Raw genomic sequence first — 19904 nt, 5'->3', positions numbered from 1 at the left:
AAAAGAAAGGAAACCACCGGGGCTTTTCCCCTCTCAGATTTCCTAACATCGACTCCACCCACAGGCTGCAATTGGTAAATACAAATAGTAGGTACAAGTGCATCATCCCGCGGCACACATCAGCAGTGGCCAGTATATATTGTCGTAGCGCGTTGCACGAGCACGGCTTCAACACTTGGCGCTCGATAAACAAACAACATCCGGTCGGGTCAACTGGCGGCCGCCAAAGGGAGAAGCGGCACACGCGGCTGGAGCAGACCGGTAGCAGGCTTGTTGTGGCGTTTGTGTAGAAAAGCAGAGAGAGAGAGAGAGTGAGCAAGCGAGCGAACTGAAATGATGATGCAAGTGCATCTTGCTGCAACGAGCACGAGCGCGCGCGAAAATGCACGCGACGCTCGTTTGTAAAATGCGGACTACTAAGGGGGGGGGGGGGGGGGGTGGAAAATAAACCCCCAACCTCTCCCACCATCAAAGCTTACAATCAAAACAAACAACATGCATCCTTCCGCCCGCTTCGTCTCGTGCCCTCTCTCTCTCTCTTTCTCTCTTCACACTTTGCCCATTTGATTACAATGACGCGCACAGAACTTGGTTACACATTTGAACGGTGCGTCATTCCAGGGCGCACACACACACACACACCCAACCTCACATGTACGGTAAATGTGTAGCAATAATCATTGAGTTGTTGATGTTTCACGTTGCAAGGGTTGATGGGGTAGGGAAGGACGGGAGGATGTACAGTCGCCCCCGGAATGAAGCGCGTTTTGAGGCAGCACGGGAGAGAGACCCATGCAGCAAGAGAGAGAGAGTTCATCTTCGGCGCGAGAGAAGGTTCGCTGTCTGTGGCAGTTCTCTATTAGCTTCTCTCTCTCTTTCTCTACAACCCTCCGCAATGATCAAAGCTCCATCTCACCCCGATGATTGTTATGTCCACCCTTTAATGGCACCTAATGGCACGAACCCGTCAACTACGCCATCAAGCACTGGGCGACGGCTCTGCAGATCAGTTTTTAGCTCAGTTTGGTAGGCGCAATATCTCTTATTTACACACGCTTGACAAGGCTCTCACGATTCCCAACCCTTACATTGCCTACGGACACTTCTATCACTCTCTCTCTCTCTCTCACACTCGGTGGCAGCGAGAATCGATCGACAACTTCCGGCCGGGCACTACTGGGGGGGCTGGGTGGTGGACGCCGCGGCGTCGGTTTCGAAACCCGCCCAAGTTATGAATGAAATCTCTCGCCCTCCCGCGTGCGTTGCGTAATGTTGTGCGAGCGTTTTTGGTAGGTGTCTGTTTGCGTCCCAAGCACACCGGTGTGTGTGTGTGTGTGGCTATTGATGTCCGTGGAATCACCGAAAGTTCGAGCTTCGGCCAGCTCGTTTTACACCGCCCGTTTGTTTTATTTGAAATTCAAAATCGCAAAAACAACAACGCCCCAAACACGCCGCCCTTTGCTGTGCCATTTGCCTCCTTACACTCCACCACCCTCTGCAATCCGTTTCAGAGTGGCGGGGAGTGTGGTTGGGTGGCTCAATTTGATGTGTTTTTGTTTATCATGTTTGCTCAACAGCAGAAATCATAATCCGCCCGACGCGCGGGCGGCACTTCGCTTTGCGTCAACCTTTCCACATTGACGTGTGTGCGTTTTGGTTGGAATACCATTTTTTTAAAAATGTTTTACTCGTTCGATCGCAATGTTTAAACTGTACTGCTTTTGAAGCGCGCCGCAGAACCAGCCAGCAACCTTCTCGCGTTGCGTTCTTGTCGCGATCTGTTCGGGAGATTCGACTTTGACCGGGTGCGCTCGCGCTCGTTCACTCGTGGCCGATTCGCGCGGATCGTGCGGTGAGGTGAAGGGGTTCAACAAATTGCGCATTAGAAACATTGGTAACCCTCCTCCTCCCTCGCCCCCTCTTCCCCTCTCTTCATCGTTCACCCCACTTGTTGGTGTTGAGTTGGTTCGTTCGTCAACCCCAACCCCGCTGGAAAGCATTCGTTTTGGCGGATTCGTATTTCGGTCGGTGGATTTGGTCGTCGTCGTCGTCCCCACGCTTGCTTACACTCTTTTCTCAACTCGATTCTCCTTAACCTTGTTCCGTTTTTCCCCTTGTTTTATATCGTTTTTTTTCTGTTTTGCCGTTTTCTACTTTCCTAACCTTGTGCTCTTCTGTGACTGTGTTGTGTTCCGCTTCTCTTTGCGTTTGTGGTTTTGTTTTGGGATTCCTCCAGGCTCCAGCACACAAAAACACCGAAGTTTGTTTATTTTCAGACGAAGCGCGCGAGGGGAATTAGATTCGATCCTGTGTGGTTTTAAAAATGGTCGATTAAATATTTCATTTCGAAAGGTCAGTACACAGGTGTGCGCACAAGAGTAGCTTTCCGGAGCATGGGGAGTAGTGTATACAGCTGTGGGAATAAATTTAGGGCATAGGAGGGTGGCATAGTTGGAAAACTGTACTGAGCGGTGGTGTTCTATCTTTTGGGGGGAGGAATGTAGGGTAAAGCATACGGTATAGATAGGTTGGGTAGAGAAAACAGCAGCAGGAGAACCAGCAGCAGGAGCAGTACCAAGCTGTGACGAAAGCTCCCTTACTTATCTAGCAAGATTAATGATTTCCGTTGTTGAAGAATGGCGTTCTTGTTATTGATTTATCAAGAACGGTCAGGTGGTACTGCTGGTTGAGTTCAAGTGTTTGTAGGTAAATAGGTGAAAGTATATTTAATATTTTTTCTTTTCGCCCTACGGCAATTTTGGTGGAATGGAAAAAGGAAAGGGAAAATTCGAGCACCTGCTCGAAATTTTGTTCTGTAAGTCAGGCCTAAAATTTTATGAAAGATGGTTAAGAATCGGTTTAAATAATGTTTAGAAAAAGAAATTACGTTCCATAAGCTACTTCAAAACATAAAATGATGAACCTAAGTCTTATCAAATGCATAATCAATTGAATTCGCTTTGGCTTTGGCATGATTTGTTAACATAATTGTTTAATGAGTTTGACGATTGACGTCGTTTTATATTTGAAGACATTAGCTCACAGGGTTAAGTAAATAATAAGAAAGGACGTTTTTAAACATTGGGAAATTTTGGGTTTCGAGCTAGTTTTTAAAGGAGTGTGACATTTGGTGGTTGAAATTATATCAGCAAGCCATAAAAAAATCTGAACCTGAACTATTTAGCCAGGTATTATTTTCAAATTTTTTTCGCTGGCAGAAACTAAACGATGAGCTATCCCAGTTTTACCAGTTTTCAATCTCATAGGTGCCATAATAAAATTATTTTATGATTAGTAAATAAAAAAGTAATAATAATGTAAAGCAAAATAAAATATCAAAATGGGAACAAACCATTTTGGACAGGTATGTAGATTTGAAAAACGTCATTATCAAACTATCATATAAATATGAAAATACATAATGAAAGCCTACCAAAGAAATTAAATACGAAAAATCAATTATGGCATGTATGAATGTTTATAACCAATCTATAAAATTGAACAATAGTCAAACAAATCTGTCAGAATGGACTAAGGTGAAACATTTTTGTTAATCGAAGACTCATAATACAACCCTGATTGGAATGTTTTGATAGAAGATGTCTGAAAATTTCAGTTTTTCAGCTTCAAACATGGAAGTACTCAATGTTATAGTACGTAGAAAAAAAACATTTCAAGCAGTTGTTGTTGTTGTTGTTGCTATAACATGTCATAACAATCAACATGATAATAAGACGTTTTTGAGTTCATCAAAGTTTAACGAAAAGCTCACAGCACTATAGTATCGATATTTTCAACACTGCCATAAGTAGCACATATTTACCAAACCATTGCCTTATCGGCTGCCCTATTGCATAATAGGCTTAATAGACCCGTACTACCACCATACTCCAAATCTTCGAAACCCGAACTGCAGCATAGTTCCCTGGAATTCCAAATTGAAATCGACAGCGGTATGTGCTGTTGGTGGCAAAACACTAAAACGTTATCTCACACTCCTTGGAGTTAAAAATAGAACCGAATACCGATTGTGTGTGTGTGTGTGTCCTCCACACAAAACCATCTCACCTCGGTCCATGTTTCATTCATCAAGCCGTGTAGAGCGAGATCTCCAACCGCCCCGCTTCACCCAAAACCGATAAATATCGATTCGTCTCAAATTATGTCACCGTACTCGCTCGCATAGGGGTGAGGGTGGCCGACTTGAGCAAACGACAACGTCGTGTGTGCGTGTGTGATTGTCGCTCAACCTGTCTCCCTCTCCCTTTTTTTGGGTAAATAGCAGCAGGAGGGGTTTTCCCAAGTTTTTTTTTAATGCTTCCTCCTCTCCCTGTCCGCGCATAACACCAAGCATAATGGCTGTGTTGTGTAGTACGCGCCGGACCGATGCCGGTATGGTATGGTCAGTTATTAAGCCATTGAGCCATTGGCGTTGTTTGCTCTTCTCAGAGGATGTTTGAGCGCCAACTGCAAGAGGTGTGTTGGGAAAAAGATTGATCGTACCGAATACATTAGTGGTGACAGGTGTGTGACAGTGAGACACCAGGCAGTGTGTGTACGCTTATGTGTTGTACCCTATGGAGTCACCGTAGAGGCAGCTTTCCCTAAACCCTCTATTTGGAGCAAGAAAAGCAGCCTGGTCGACCAGGAAGGATGTGCAGCAGGTTTTGATGATTGCGTTTTAAAATCCAGGTCATGAGAGAGCTTCCCAAATGCTTCGATTGGAGGGGCGTTGAGAGGGCCCCATCCCTCGAATGTGCTGCGTCCGGTTTCGAGTGCGTCCGTGGAGAGGGGTAGGTGGTGGTGCTATTGGTGTGTGATATCGTTATGTATGCCATCCCCTATCACGCGGGAGGAGTTGTGTGTGACGCGTCGGTGTGGTCGGGTGAGAAGCGTACGTCATATGCGCAAAAACTACTGGGAACCGATGGGTAGTTTTGCCCATTCAAAGGGACGTCACAGCTTCCACAGCACCGTCCACCAATGTGCTTCCGGGAGGGTTTTGTGCGTTCGTGGAAGTGGTAATATGGTCGTCGGTTGTTTTTCAACTCATTTCTGCGAATCTGCACTGTTGTTTGTCGCACTATTAATTACGTAGTGCAAACAGTGCCCAAGTACGTCCGCTTGGCGAGCGATAGTGCCGTTCCCGGGAAAGATCCCTAACGGTCGATAACGGGCGCGCGGATTCGATTGGGCATTTGTTTTGCAGCGGGACGTTTCTGCGAATGTGATTGCAGGCCTTTATTTGCCGACCAATTAAGATTGTTGTGCCAAATGGTTTATATTTTTTTATGGCAACATATTGAGCGTGAAAAGCACACCTCCTGAGTGTGTTGCTGTAAACCCAGGTCAGGTGTATTAAACTTTTTGTACGTTAGCGTAACCGTAAGGCCACTCAATGGTGCATCGAAATCGAAAAGTATTCCAAACAATACTCCGTGCAATTTCGAAGGGACATTTTATCGCACACACTCTCTCTTCCATTCTCTCTCTCTGATAAGCAAAAGCAAAAACGCATACAACCTACCAACCCAGCCCAGCATCACCGCCGCACGCGTTGAAATGTGACGCATGCGCTCGTTCATTTTCCGCCCATAATTCGTGGGCCCCCCCGGAGCAGCAGGAGAAGATGGACACAGGACACGAATCTGACGGTGCCACCGGTGGTGAGCAGAAGCTCTGATCATTTCGGGTGGGGCCTGTGTGTACCATTTTATGCTACAGCGCATAGTGTGCGCTATCCATACATTTGAGAGGACACTTACGCATTGTGCGTGTGTGTGTAAGTGAGTGTGGCATCTCCATCATCATTCACTCACCTGCACGACGCGCCGGGAGTGGAAATAAATTGTTTGAAATTAATGAAGTTTTGCTACCCAGTTGGGCAGACAGAATGAAATATAGTTTTGTGTTTGATTTGGAACAGTTTTGTTTTGTTTTTGTTGTTATTTTTTTAATGCTATTTGTGGACGTATTGTTGTTGGAGCTTGCTTGATTTTTTTCTATTATTGTTCTAATTTTACAATTAAAAAGTTAAAGTTTTTAACCAAATTTCTCTGAATTGTTGTTTACGGATTTTTTTACCTAAGGTTAACTCCTAAACAAAATTAAGTTTTTTTGGTGTAACATTTGAGCAAGATTCGAGTTTCTTTACTAGCAATGGGGCCCTTTCCGTTTGAAGCTCGTAGGCTGAAATTTCAGCCTGTCAGCTGTTTGCATTGTATATCAGTTTTCGAGCAGCTATCTAAGTGAGTATAATATAAAGGTGGGTTTATCCCGAGGTGTATGAATTTAGAAGACTGATTTTTATAGCTTCTGCTTCTTAATGAAGATTTTAAGAGTGTTTTGAGTATTCGTCAAGCCGAAAGCTCGTTTGAGCAAAAGTTTTCATCCATCCTGCCAAAAAGTGATATTCAAATTTGGTTATAAAAAATGCTATGAGACCACCTGGACTACATACACCTTGATTCCAGATTCGATCACCTGATTTATTTAATGCACCTTGGGATAAATGTAAACAAAACCGTGTTTTCGAGCAGGTACTCGAATCTTATTCTAGCTTTTAGGCTAGAATAATCTCCACTGAAAATTGCAGGCTAGTTTTTTTGTGTGGTTTTGTATGGATTGTTTACATGATTTCAGCCTCCAACTGTCAAACTCCATACAAAAAACTAACTAGAATCGTGAAGGCCCCCAATATTCGATTACTTTCTTAAGTACAATTCGAGCAGTTTTATAGCAAGTTCGAATATTGTTATCTCAAGTGACACCTTTTTCCGTGACCTGCTCAAATGGTGTTCGAAACACCAAAAATTGTAGATTTGAGAGTGATTAATCGTGTTTAAAGCGTTAATATTTTGTTAATGAGTAAATTGGACTTTCTTTTATCAATCAACAATTGCGGTTGAGTTCATTTTCAATTTTTTTTCCTGGCGGAACAAGAAGAAAGCAACAAAAAAGCCAAATCAGAGTTCGTTTTAAATGGCTTGTGCTAAAAATTCCTTCAAATGCTGCAGTTTAAGGCTCTACTTTAAGGGAAATAGCTCAAAAGCTCAATTTTCGAGCTCGAAAATGGCAATCGGATTGTTAGAGTTATAGCTACAGTTAAAGCAGCATGCTGTGTACTATCATTGTACTATAATATTATTATAACGTTTTCAAATAATATTTCAAATCAAAAACGTATTTACAATGACGTGCAAAACTGCAACTGATGCAACATAATGTTGAGTACATAACGCTCCGTCCCTACGCTTAGTGTACGAGTAGTTTTAATTCGCATGCATTGCGAACGCGTAAAATTATGAAAACTGGCACAACCCCTCCTGTGGCTGCCGCTTCCATTCTCCCACTCTTTTCACGGAAAGGCTGCAGAATGCTGCATCAAACTCCACTTGGGAGAAGAAGCACCATTTTGTGTGCAGTTTCATTTGGCTTCTTTTTCCTCTGTGATGCACACCCACAACATACAAAAAAGAAAAGAAATCATAAAAACATACCAAAACGCAAGGTAAGCACATAAGCTGACTTATGTGCGTCCGGTACTGCCAAGCGGTTGTAGCGTTGATTCACGAAAATCTTCCATCGCGAACGTAGCATCAACCGAGGACGACGGCACACATAAGCCAAGTTGTAGTTTCGTAGTGGGTGAGCGGGAAGCTCCTTTTCCTCCGTGCCCCACCCCACCCTAAACTCGAACGGATTCGCTCCAGCATCCAGCCAAGCGATGGATGGGTTTTCCAATGCCAGTGGGGCTAGAGGAATTTAGAAGGAAAATGCATTGCGCGTATATACATACACAAATACGGAGAAACGCAAATCATGCAGCCCCGACCAGCCTCAATGTTGTCGTAGCCATTTTTCACGCCCAGCAGCAGCAGCAGGGTGGTGGCAACGAAGAAGGTGGGTTTCGTTGCAGTTGCACACACAACGTGATGCAGCACGGTTGCATCAAAACGGCTTATGTACGGAGACGGTTTCCATTCGCTTGCGCTTGTATTGGTGAGTTAATATAGAGGGACAAGAGGACACTAGAGTGAGTAGTAGCGGAAGGAAGGAGTCGTCTGTTGCGATTGCCCCAGGCACATTTGCAGGCAGGACCACCGAAGCGAATCCTGCTGTGTTTGTGTACATCGAGACGGAACGCTGCAGCGTTTAAATGTGCAATCCAATACGTTCCCATAATTGCGTCTCCCTTACTCACACCGAAACACACACACACACTGGAGAAAACTAGGGCATAGTAGACGGAGAGCTATCGCACGCGACAGACAGACAAAAGAAAAACGAACTCAAGTAGTGGAAGGATCGTGTGGCGGTTTTGTTGGTCGGTTTTCCCGCAAGAGCTGCAGAAGTAGCAGGCAGAACGAGACAGCACAGGAGCACCTGGCAAAGAATAGAGCGGTCAGCGGGGGCAGTAGGAGAGCGGGAAAAGCGAGAGTAGTAGTAGACAGATGAGTAAAAACACACACACACACTCACACGGCACATAAACACTTAAGTGCGCCCGTACGGAATCACAACATGCAGCCCCCCGAACACAGCTGCAGGAGCCAAACGCGGTCAGGACGCGCGCGCTCCCGAGCAATAATGCTGAGCCAGCAGCAGCATCCAGTCGAGCTGTTTAGTGTGTGCGGGGTTTTGATCAACTGCTGAACGGTGTGGAAAGTGTGTTCGATACTATTGTGAGCAAAATTAGTATAAAACAAAGTGGTGTTCAAAAATTGCAGTGCGTTTGAGAGACTTTGTGCAGTTTTTTTCTCTAAATAAACCTTAGTGAAGGTGAGCTTGCTATAATTCGAGCAGATGGTTTGATGTCGAGCAGTATAAGAGAAGCACTTTTAAAAAGGTGGAAATAATTATATATTTTATTTTAGTTTTGTTCCCGTTACAAACAACAAAGCAAAAGTGCAATTTACATACACATTAATGCAAACTTTATGCAAAATAGAGTCTTTTCTACTACCTGCCATAATTGCCATAATTTGTATCCCTTTTTCCCGGGACATTTTGATCATCGCCCCTTTCGGACCGTCTCCAGCTTTGTTCATTCAAAATGGTGCAGGAAAATTCTACGCCACAAAAACAGGGAAGGCGGGAAGTGCAGTCACACACACACACACGCGCGCAAAACAACGAGGAAAGGATCGCGTACGCACAATTTACGCAATATTCCCTTCAACCCGCCATTTGTGTGGGAATCCTTTCCTCCCCCCTCCCCCCCTCCGGGTTGAAAAAAGGAGACGACGGTTGCTGCTGCGGCAGCCTGGGGTTTTGGTAGTAAAAGCAAGAGCGTGTTCGAATTTACGGCGCAATATCGCCATCTTCTTATCCTGCCCGGTCCTTCCCGAGCATCTTCCTGCCCGACTCCTGCGCTGTGTTGTGACGGGCAGTTCTGGAAGGATCGTGTATCCTTTGCCCGCATCCTACCCTAGGTGTCGCGTCGTCCCCCGCTTGCCGTATATACAATGAAGAGAGCGAGAGAGAGAGAGAGAGAGAGAGAGTGTGTGTGATTCCTTCTTTCACAGGGAGTCACGCGCTGTACATAAGGACATGTACATCGCAGCCTCTGGCAGAATTGTAGGCGACGCGATGATGAAGGTATCTGTGTGAGTGTGAGAGAGGGAGAGAGAGCCTTTGGGGAGTGTTTGAAGCCTAGCAGAATGTCTGAAACAGGAAGAGGACCTTACCAATAAGACGGGAGAGGCGCGCAAATTCGACTGTGTGCTCGCCGTGGGGCTGCTGGCTGGGAACGCTTTGGGACGCCTGTGGGAGAGCGTGGTTATGGTTCGAATTTCGTCACTGACCTTGAGACGTTTGGGTGTGAGCATTAGGGCATTTCCGTCTCTCTCGCTTGTGTTTGTTTGCTTTTTTTTGCCCTCCCATATCCTTATTGGAGGTATATAAACAAGAGGTTTTTTTTTGTGAAGGAGCGAAAATGAGATTGTCCCAGTTTGTATGGATTAATTATCCCAGCGCTAGAATGTAAGTTATCAGTCGTTATATGATGTCCCAAAAGTTGTATTTCGTGTGTCAAAGATATTCCCGGAATGAGTCTGGAAACTATCTTTCTTTGAACAAATAGCTAAAGTACTACCTCCAAGTACTAGAATTAGTTCCTGAAATTACGTTTAATGTACAAAGATTTGTTGCTGGATATTGGAAAAGGACTTCAGAGATTCTTGTGAAGTCCTTCTTACAGCCAAAGACAAAGTTTGAGTGCAGGAAATTGGTGTGGTTTTGGTTGTGTGTTACTCTGCTCTTACCCAAAAATCGGATCTCGTAAAGAAGCTCCCTTCAACGGTTCGCCCCTTGTGTTGTATTCTGGTCTCGTTCAATCCCTGGAACAATGAGAAGGGGGAATAAACCTCCCGGGGAGGTCCAGAGAGTGTGTGTGTGTGTGTGTGTGTGTGTGTGTGTGTGTGTGTGTTGGAGAGGAAAACAGGATTCTTTCTTCTGCGCATACCCTTTGCCGCGGACGGATGGAGAGGCGAAATATATATCTTTTCCAGCCAGGCCAGACCAGACAGACAGACGGGATAAATGTGTTGTTTGGGTTCCCGGGGTTGTTCCCTCCATATCCAAATGGGGGTTTGTTTGCAGCGCCGCTAGGGAGGGATTGGCAACGAAAAACGGGAGGGCTTTGCGCGCTTTATTAATGTCCTTTGTTGTCGCAGTTTCTCCTTCCGCATCCTGTTGCGGCGCGAGACACCCGACCCGTGTGTGTGTGTGTCGATTAACCTTCTTCGACGCTGCTCCGGCTACCCGCTCCATCTCCCTTTTCGCTCCCAAATGACCCCTCGGGCGAAACCACTTGAGGCAAAGTTTAATTCCTTTTTAATCATTTTAGCGTGAAGGCAATATGGTTTATTTTCCGGTTTCTCCCGGGCGTTTTTTTTTGTGTGCGCAGAGTTTTCCCTGCAGACACAGACAGGTTTGGCGAAATGCTTCCGTCGTCTGCGTTCCGCCGGGGAATTTTTCTTCCGGGTTTTTCTTTGGTGATGGCAAAAATGGTACCATCATCTTTTTCTTCCTGGAAGGGTGTTTGGTTCGGAAGAATTGTTCGTCCCCACAATTGGATGACAATGGGGATATACAACCGGTTGAGCATTGTTTTGTGTACATGTGCGGCTGTGTTGCTTTATGGCTGGCCAAATTCAGCAAAACGGGAAAGAGCAACAGTTTTGTGTAACAGTCGCGCAATCCTGCCGTCCAAGGTTCTGTTGTTTTTGTGGGAAAAAGAAAGGGGTGTGTTTGTGTATGTCTGTTTTCTTGCTTTGTGTTTTTGCTCTCTATTATCTGGCCATTGTTACTTCCGGCCGATAACCTTGAAGAATTTGAGGGCAATTGTGTAATTTGCCTCTCAAGTGTTTATATGGGATCGTGTTTTTGCGCAGTATTTAGATTATTTTAAATTACGCATTGAAAAGCGGAAGAAAGAGGTGGTAAACATTTGGATATCATTCAAATATCTTTTTTTATGTGTAAAATTATTTGCTTGTTTTAGGTTAGATTTTTAAAATTCGTTTTTTATTCAAGCGATCATCCACCAATTTGATCTAATAAGCCTAATTTTGGTATAAAAAAGGGTCTTTTTATATTCTTGTGCTGGAGATTTTATAGATAAATCGTTCCTAAATCCAAACATGAAACACTCTTTAAAACTTCAAAGAATTTTTTTTTTCAAATATTTTCTTGGCCTGTTTAGCTATTTTCAATTTAAAGAATATTCTTTATACTATCCTCTTACTTTGATGAGCTTGGTGAGAAAATATAGTTTCATCAATTTTGACCTTACAGATACTTTATAATGTTGATCTCAGCTCATTTGAGGTTTTTGGATACATATTAGAGAAAGCTGAATATTGTCTTTTCTTCATTAGACAAACCAATTAATAAACCAAAAACATTAAAAAAATACAAAGAAAAAAAAAAACATGTGAAAAATAATAACAATTTTTCCAACGAGATTTGTTCGACACACGCACTTGGCTGCTCTGCTTTCCCGCGGGATGCACATTTTCGCCCGCCCGGCACTCACGCCGTTGTGTGGTTTCGCCTGTTTTGGGGCGAAAACACAGGGCCCCCGTCACTCAGAGCACAATGCGCACCCGGCGGGGCACGCTCACCCAACAAACAGTACCGAGAGAGCGTGAGTGACTCCGAACGCCGAGCGAAAGCGAGACAGCGCACGCAAATACCTACAAACGCCATAAACCGCTCTCTTTCCCGCTCTCGGGAGATGCTCTCTCACTCTCGCTCTCTCACTCTGTCGGCCCGACTTCGTGCAATCGAGTGCAAGCCGAACGATCTCCGTTCTGGCGCGCGCTGGCCGCTTCGACGGGCCGGCAGCCGGAAAGTGATGGTTAAAAAAATTACAACGTTCAACCGGGACGGGTGTGTGTCTGTCCGCGTAGCGCGCGTGTTCGAGTTTTAAGGTGGTACAGCACCTCGCTGCCCTTCGAACTGTACGGAACGGCGTGTGTTGAAAGCGTTTACTCTCGGTGCGATTTACGCGATCGTTTTGTGTAGTGAGTCACAGTTTTGAAAATAAAAAATCAAAAAATCTAATCAAATACTCACTGAAAGTAAATTGGCGAAGAGCTCCTTTTGTGAAGAGCACCCTCGAGTTTTGTGTGGTAAGAAAGCAACGAATCGAAGAAATTGTAGCAGAATCGAAAAAATAGCTTCTAGAAGGGAAGAAAGTAAAACCAAAAACACACAAGTCAATGAATGAATGAACGGCATTTCACTGTGCTCGGATGATGTTTTGTTGTGCCAAAATGACCCAAAGTGCAAACATCGCACGAGCAGCAAGGCAGCAGATTGGCTCCGATCATCATCTGCGCCGGGATGCTAATGAAGCGTTAAGGCGGCGATAAGAGCGTGTTTGTGCGATGATGGCCGGCCGATACGCGCGTGGCTCGAGTCGAATGGTCGGAGCCGAAGATCAGACCTAGCCGCACGCAGTGAGAGTGATTTGCGCGCCGGGTTTATGGTGAAATGAAGCCACTTTGTTGGGGCTGATAAAAGAGTGCTCAGAAGAAAAAGCGTTCCTTGGGGGAAAATGCTGCTGTGTGGTTTGGGTTGTTGTTTTTCGATTCGATTAATCAGTGCATTTTATTGGTTGTGTTTTGTGGTGCTTTTTTGTTAGTGTCTAATGTTCTTTATTATCTTTCAATATTTTATAGCAAAATAAAAAGGCAAAAACACAAATATAAGTGATTTAAAATTGAAAAAAAATCGAGCATTAAAACGTTGTCACTCGACTTCAGCTTGATCGAGTTTCTCGTTTGCGTTAGTTTTCCTTTTTCCCAATGTCTGTGGCATAAAAGCTCGCGCAAAGGTAAAATAAAGGTGAGCACAGCAGTGTGCCACTGTAAGAGAAAAAGGATCCAAAGAAGAAAATCAATACAAAAATAGTGGAACCAGAAAAAAAGGTTATCGTTCCAAAAAGTTTTCAAGAGGGAGAAAATAAAAAAAAAACAGCAGACGACGAACCTCCATCGGAAGAGTGAAAAACCCGCCTAAAGCGTAATATTTCCCACTGCTTGTGTTTGTGTGTGCGTATTAGTATTTGTACGCCTAAAAAAAGGGCAAAGAAGGATCCTGCTTTCCTCCAGCAGGCCTCTTCGTTCGTGTAGTAACCAAGTGGCAAGTTGTGTTGTGGCGCTCCCGCCGGTGTGTGTGTGTGTATGTGTTGCGTCGGGATGTGCGTTAATGTTGCCGTAAAATAAATAATAATAATAGTAATCATCCCTACTACTACTACTACACCGCGCAAAGAACCACACAAAAGCTTTTCCTTCTTCCGTCGAGAGAAGGCGTCGTTCATTTTTCCGGGCCCGGTGAGCGACCCGCGCGTGTGTGTGTGTTTCTGTGTCCAAAAAGGATCGAAAAAAGCTTCCGTTTTTTGTTGTCTCCCCGTGTCCGGTGGGGGGGGTGTTTGTGTCCATGAAGCGAAGGGGAGAACCGGAATCCTCGACGGGATAACAGTCTCTCGCCCTTCGGAATGTGACGGCGCTGCTCGTGTGTGTGTGCGTGGTTGCGTGTGTGTGGTGTGCAAGAGCAATCCACTCCACCAGTGAAGGAAGGAAGTTCATTTTTTGGAGTGTGCGTGTGTATGTATTTGTGTGTGCCTCGTTCGATGAGGTTTGTTTGTCGTTTGCTCCCCCCGCCAAAGGGGACGAATTGCGTGCCGTAAGCTAATAAATTAGAAATTGAATGAAAATTAGTCCCAACTCGGGGACGAAGGGAAGGTGAAAATACAGGCAGAAGAGAAAAAGGGGGAAAAAAAGAAGTTTCTCCATCACCCACCTGGTCACCGGGTGTGCAAGAAGTCACCCGAATAATAAAAGGGCCGATTGTTATTGGCGGCCGCCGGGCGCGCCCGGTCTTTCGGTGTTGTTGCGGTGCGTGCGTGCGTTCTGTTTGTGCGTGAGTGTGTGTGTGTGTTTGTGGTCTTTAATTTTGGAAGGGCGCCCCTGCAAAGGAGGCGTGATCATCTCTCCACACACGAGTGTGTAAACGAGTGCATTTTGGGCGTTGTGCGTGCAATTGCGTGAATTGCGTCTAAACACACCTCCATCACACATGATCGGGCCCGGTATCGCGTAAGAAAGGGATTGTACGCGAATATAAGAAGAAAAAACAAGCAATAAAAGCAAAGATTGAATCACGGTTCAACTCCATTGGAAGTGGTTTTTGCGTGTGGTGAAATCGGTAAAAGACGCGTGGTAAAAAACGATCGCGGGCCAACGCGAATATTCCTCAAGCTTTGTTTTGAATAATGTAAGTAAAAAGGTGAAACACAGCACTTTTATAATCGTTTTGGGGCGGCGGTTTCAAAAACCCCCCTCCCTTGGGGGTGGTAGGGCTAGTGTAATTCCACTGGGTCCTGGCAGCTGCTGCCGGCTGCTAGTTTATAATATAATTTCTAAATGAAGTTCGTCCCGTACTGCCGCGGTCCGCGAACATCCCGTTTGGGGATTTATGGACGCAATTTTAAGCACCCCCAGCGGGATAATAGCTGGTCGAAGGTTAAAGCAGCCAACTCCAACCGACGGCGGGGAAACAGAATTAAGACGTCGGCGAGGGTCCTATTGGAATGCAGTAGGCATATTACTTACAGGGTTTCCCACGATTTATTGGTTGGTTCCCATCAATTTTTGGTGGGTTCCCATATTTTTTTGGTGCGTTCCCACGATTTTTTGGTCGTTTCCCAGAATTTTTTGGTCCAATTGTATTGATATCCAATCGGTAAATACCAATAAATTATGGGAACGAACCAAAAATCTATGGGATACGACCAAAAAATCGTGGGAACGCACCAAAAAATCATGGGAACTGACCAATAAATCGTGGGAAACCCTGTAACTCCGGCTGAGGCTTCATTCTATCCTGATGGGGGGAAATTAACAGAAATTGGTATTGATTTATAAGTTGGTTTCCTTTTAGGGAGAATTTGACGGAGGTTTACATAACTTGTTCATACATTTGATTAATTGAAGGTCTTTTTTTAATAATGTTAATCTAACAAACGATTTTTATTTGTTCAAGGAACATCGGAATTTCTCGTCAGTACTTTTTTGGGAGAAATTTCCTGTTTAAATATGTTGTTGTTCGGACAAACTTGGACTAAAGGTTATTATGTTGCTTATTTTTAATGGCAAATTATCATCTTTATTGTCGAAAGGTGTATTTTTCCACTAGATTATTGGAATATTGGAATATTGGATTCCACTTAGAATATTGGAAAACATTATAATATATTTTAAAGTTGATAGTAGTAACAACAAATCAATGGAATATTTGTTTCAGTTTCGATCATTACTTTCAACTTAATAAGGGTCAGATCGAACAGACAGTTTTAAATTCATTTTTGGACAAGTTATAAGTTATTAAATATTTACGGTTATCCTAATATTTTAAACACTGTAACATCATTTATTATTGATAATATCTTACAGTTTACGTTTTAAGTTTATAAACATTAATGGAAATAAAAATCATTATTGAGGAGCTTAATAATTCCAGTCGTCTTTTTTACATGGGGTTTGACCGTTGGCTGCTGAATTTCCCCAGCCTAGATTATTTCAGCCTAAAAAATATGTAAACAAACGCAGGGATTCTTCTCAAGGACTCGAACAGGTTATCTCAGGTAGTTATAAATGATTGGCTAAAGCATGCAAATTTTGTCAAAAAATGTTAAAAAAAAAATGATTAAATTTTATCAAAATTATTGAAAGTACCATAACCCGCTTCAAACAGCAAAAAAAAACAGAAAACAAAACTACTCTAAAATGCATCCTTGTATACAAAATGATGCAATCCGATATGACAACGTTATTGTCAAATTGGAAAGGAACAGGTTGAAATTTGAGCTTGTTGGCTAGAAATAGAACCAAACGGTTGCTTGACAGTTCTGTGTAAACAAACGTAAGTTGTCAACTGCAAAACTAAATTCTCGTTTTGGTCGGATTTTAAAAACTTTTTGTGTATAAAATTGATTTCTTTAGTCAGAACTATTTTAAATGCTTAATTTAGTAGCTCAAACCTATCATTTCAAGCAACATTGCATCAATTTAGTATTAGTTTGACATTGTTCTCGGTCCGCAAGAATAGTGAATCTCTGGGACAAATCTATGGCATATAATTTATTCCTGATTTTTTTTAAATGTTTCTTTTATTAAAAGTAATAAAATTAAAAATAACGACCGTCAAGCCATTTTTATGGCTGTTTTGAATGCTCATGTATTTAATCATCTATCAATGTTTTTTAAACACTACAGTTAAATCTCTCTGAGATGTAGTCTCTTCAAGATGAATTGTTTCTTTCAGATGAACATGAACATGGTCCCGTCATATTCCATACATTTTATGTCTCTTAAAGATGAAGATCTCTCTAAGGTGAACATTCTATAAGATGCATAAGCGATTTGATAGCCGAAATTCTCTTAGATAAATTTTTGAGCGACAGTTCACAAAAATATTTGTCCAAGGATCCCAGGTTTTTTCGATGGTTTCTTAGAAACTTCATAGCAACAACTTCATTAGTTTTCCTCAACATGAATATCTCTCTAAGTTGACGACGGTCCCTTGAAGATTCAGCTTAGGGAGATTTCACTGTATTTCAATGAAAAACAAATAGAACTGTAAAAGAAATCTGCTTCTCCAGTTCATCAAAAACAGACTCTTCAACATTCAAAACAACATTCATCGAGGGCAATGACAGCTTTCACAGAATAAATGTAAAAATATTGTAATTGTTATGACTTGATAACACCGAGCACCTGAACTTCTTCATAACAAAGCGTCCCTTAGCTAATAATAGCATCGATTGTTTTGCACTCCAGCATCCCTTCGATGTTGCTTGGCCGCAGTCAGCTAGTAACGGGAAGATCGAAGTGTTTTGACAGCGTTGTAAACGATGACGCGGTTTCAGCCGCCGTCGCGAGCCGCCGGCGTGTGAGGCTGTCAAAAATAAAGGCGGTGGGCGAAGTGGTGTAGTGGAGGGTGTGATATTTGCGTGTGCACCGACCGTTGGCGCCATTTATTTTCGTCCAGCAAGCGTGTACTATCAGAGCTGCCGCCCGTTTACCGCCACCACCGCCGCCAATCGGAGCCAATGGGACTTTGACATCACGTTACTTTGCTTACGTTTTGTGTCCCCTCCCTTTCAACCCAACCCTATGGAGTGTTTGTTTGATTTGAAGGTTTGAAAGACCCAGGTGGGGATGAAACTGGCGGCACTCGTGACGTCACAGAACGTCCCCGGAGTAGTGCGCATAGATATATTTTCGTTGTGCATGTGCGGTACCGCGTGTTGTCAACTGCCGGTTACATCCACAATTCACAAATCTCACACCAAATTGGCTGTTGTTGTTATGTTGCTAGTTTTGCGCTCCTCCAAAGCAAACACACACACACACAGAAAAAAGTGGCATTTTGGTTTGCTCTGGCATGCGGTGTGTGACGTGCGCTTGATGCCAGAAGCACCACCCGTAACGATGAGAGCTGATAATGCCTTCGCTGACTTTTTTTGATGATGAATGAATTTTTCTGTGCACCTTTTTCGGTGGTGCTTCCTTCCTTTCGTCACAGGAATTGTCATTCATTCTTTGCTCACTCGACGACCTATTCACCTTCCCACATCCCCATGATCATCATCCTGGGTGCTGCTCGGAGGCGATAAAGTGCGACACTCTCGCGCACGTTCGCTTGTGACGACAACAAACAGAACAAACAAACCCCCGCTGGCTGGCCGGCCACACACTGCTGGGGTCCACTTTCGATTTTCTTCCTGTCCGCCTTCCCTGTCGCTGGAAGGTTCGGGAGTTGGAGCGGTTTTTTTTTTGCGCTCTCTTTCGTGTTTGTGCCTTTGCTTCGCTGGTCAGTCCCCTTGGTTTGTGCGAAATATCACCGATAAGAGCGAAAACGCGCGCACCCCGCGGAGGTCGTTGTAAAAAAACACACCGCGAAGGAATAGAAAAAACCAACCGATTTGAAATGCGCGTATGTTAAACAGGGAAAGGAAGAAGAGCAAGAAGAAGTGGCTAATAAGGAACAGAAGGGAACAGCCACAACCCCGGCGCACACCAACGTGTAAGAAGGGAATGTATCTCAACTCAAGCACACACACACGCCACCACCACCACTACTACTACGGAACCATGTTGCTCGTGCGTGTTGTGCTGTTGCTGTGGGCCACCACCATCGCCCAGTGCGGGGCCAGTACAGAACTGGCAGTGTTGTTATTTAGTCTGAAATGATACCGGTTTGCTGCGTGGACCACCGACCGGTATTTTTATGTTTGTTGCTGGTGCGCATTCCACCGTCCACAATCATCATCATCAGTAGCAGCGGCAGCATCATCGCGTCGCTCACTCACTCTCTCTCTCTCACTCACTCTCTCTCTGTTGCTCTCCTGGGCAGTGGGCAGCAGTTGGGAAGGAATTTTTCGCGATCACCACGCACACCTCATACACTCAAAGCATAACACAACATCATCATCATCATCCGCATCATTACAGTCATCAACGGCGATCACCATGCGCGAGCGAGATCCGCGAAAAATCGTCGATTCTTTTATCGCGTGGTGGGGTCGCGTCGTGTCCACTCGTGTCGGGTTCACAACACAAACCACTCGCACACACAAATACATTCTATTGCGTGCGTAAAAGTGTTTGTGGGAAGAACACGCGCACACAAACATATCATCATGTTTGCGCACGGTTGTTTTGCGAGAATATTGCGCAAAGGACGGGCGAGTTGCGTGCGTTAGTGGGGGGGGGGGGGGAATTTTTGCGCGTTTCCGTGTTTGGAACCCTTTTTTATTCCATTGCTGCTCCAGGCCAGAGGGTTCAGATCACTTTACCGTCGCGGATCCTTTTATGCCTTTATGTTTTCGATGTCGATCATCAACACGCCTCTCTCTCTCTCTCTCTCTCATCGGCCACCGTACGCGCGCGCCGGATCTCGATCGTGCATGTGCGCTCTCTCTCTCGCTCTCTTGTGGTTTTGTTTTTCGGTCGCTGCTTGAATTTGCTCTGGACTATGGTGCGGGTAAAGGACAAATGTCGGGGTTTTCGGCGACCGCAGTTTTCATGATTAAAAGGCTTATTTTATTCATGGTATCGAGAAGTCTCGACGTCGAGTTGAATATTGCTAAGGAAACCAGATATATTTTGCAACCAAACTATCTCGCTTCCAATAGCGGCTTCGAAGTTTCCATTGAATTGTGTCAAGTAGTAGTGTTTTATCCGTGACAGCGTTTACGCGTTCTTTCGATTACTGAGTGAGTATCAAATTATACCAAATTATATTTTGATACCAAAGTATCAAAAAGGTATAACTCAATGAAATCAGACGACAATAATAGATCTTTTTTTTTAATTATTTATCTG

The 19904-nt window shown here is 44.2% G+C and overlaps 1 protein-coding gene across 15 annotated transcripts in view; it reads left to right on the top strand.

Annotated features, from left to right (window-relative positions):
• Positions 1–19904, top strand: part of LOC120957087 (pneumococcal serine-rich repeat protein) — a 223570-nt gene that overhangs the window by 18788 nt on the left and 184878 nt on the right. For 2 of the 15 annotated variants that reach the window (XM_040379080.2, XM_049610475.1), the window contains exons 1-2: positions 12318–12638; positions 13191–14790. The exons of 4 other annotated variants lie outside the window; for them this stretch is intronic. The gene's annotated coding sequence lies outside the window, so the exon portion shown is untranslated. Of the gene's footprint in view, positions 1–7805; positions 8782–12317; positions 12639–13190; positions 14791–19904 lie in introns of those variants that run through there. 9 more of the 15 variants (XM_049610484.1, XM_049610483.1, XM_049610477.1 and 6 more) reach the window with 8 other exon arrangements.

Source organism: Anopheles coluzzii, chromosome 3 (assembly GCF_943734685.1).
Source record: "Anopheles coluzzii chromosome 3, AcolN3, whole genome shotgun sequence".
NCBI lineage: Eukaryota > Metazoa > Arthropoda > Insecta > Diptera > Culicidae > Anopheles > Anopheles coluzzii.
Note: the sequence above shows the minus strand (reverse complement) of the source record. Positions and strands in the feature narration are given on the sequence as shown.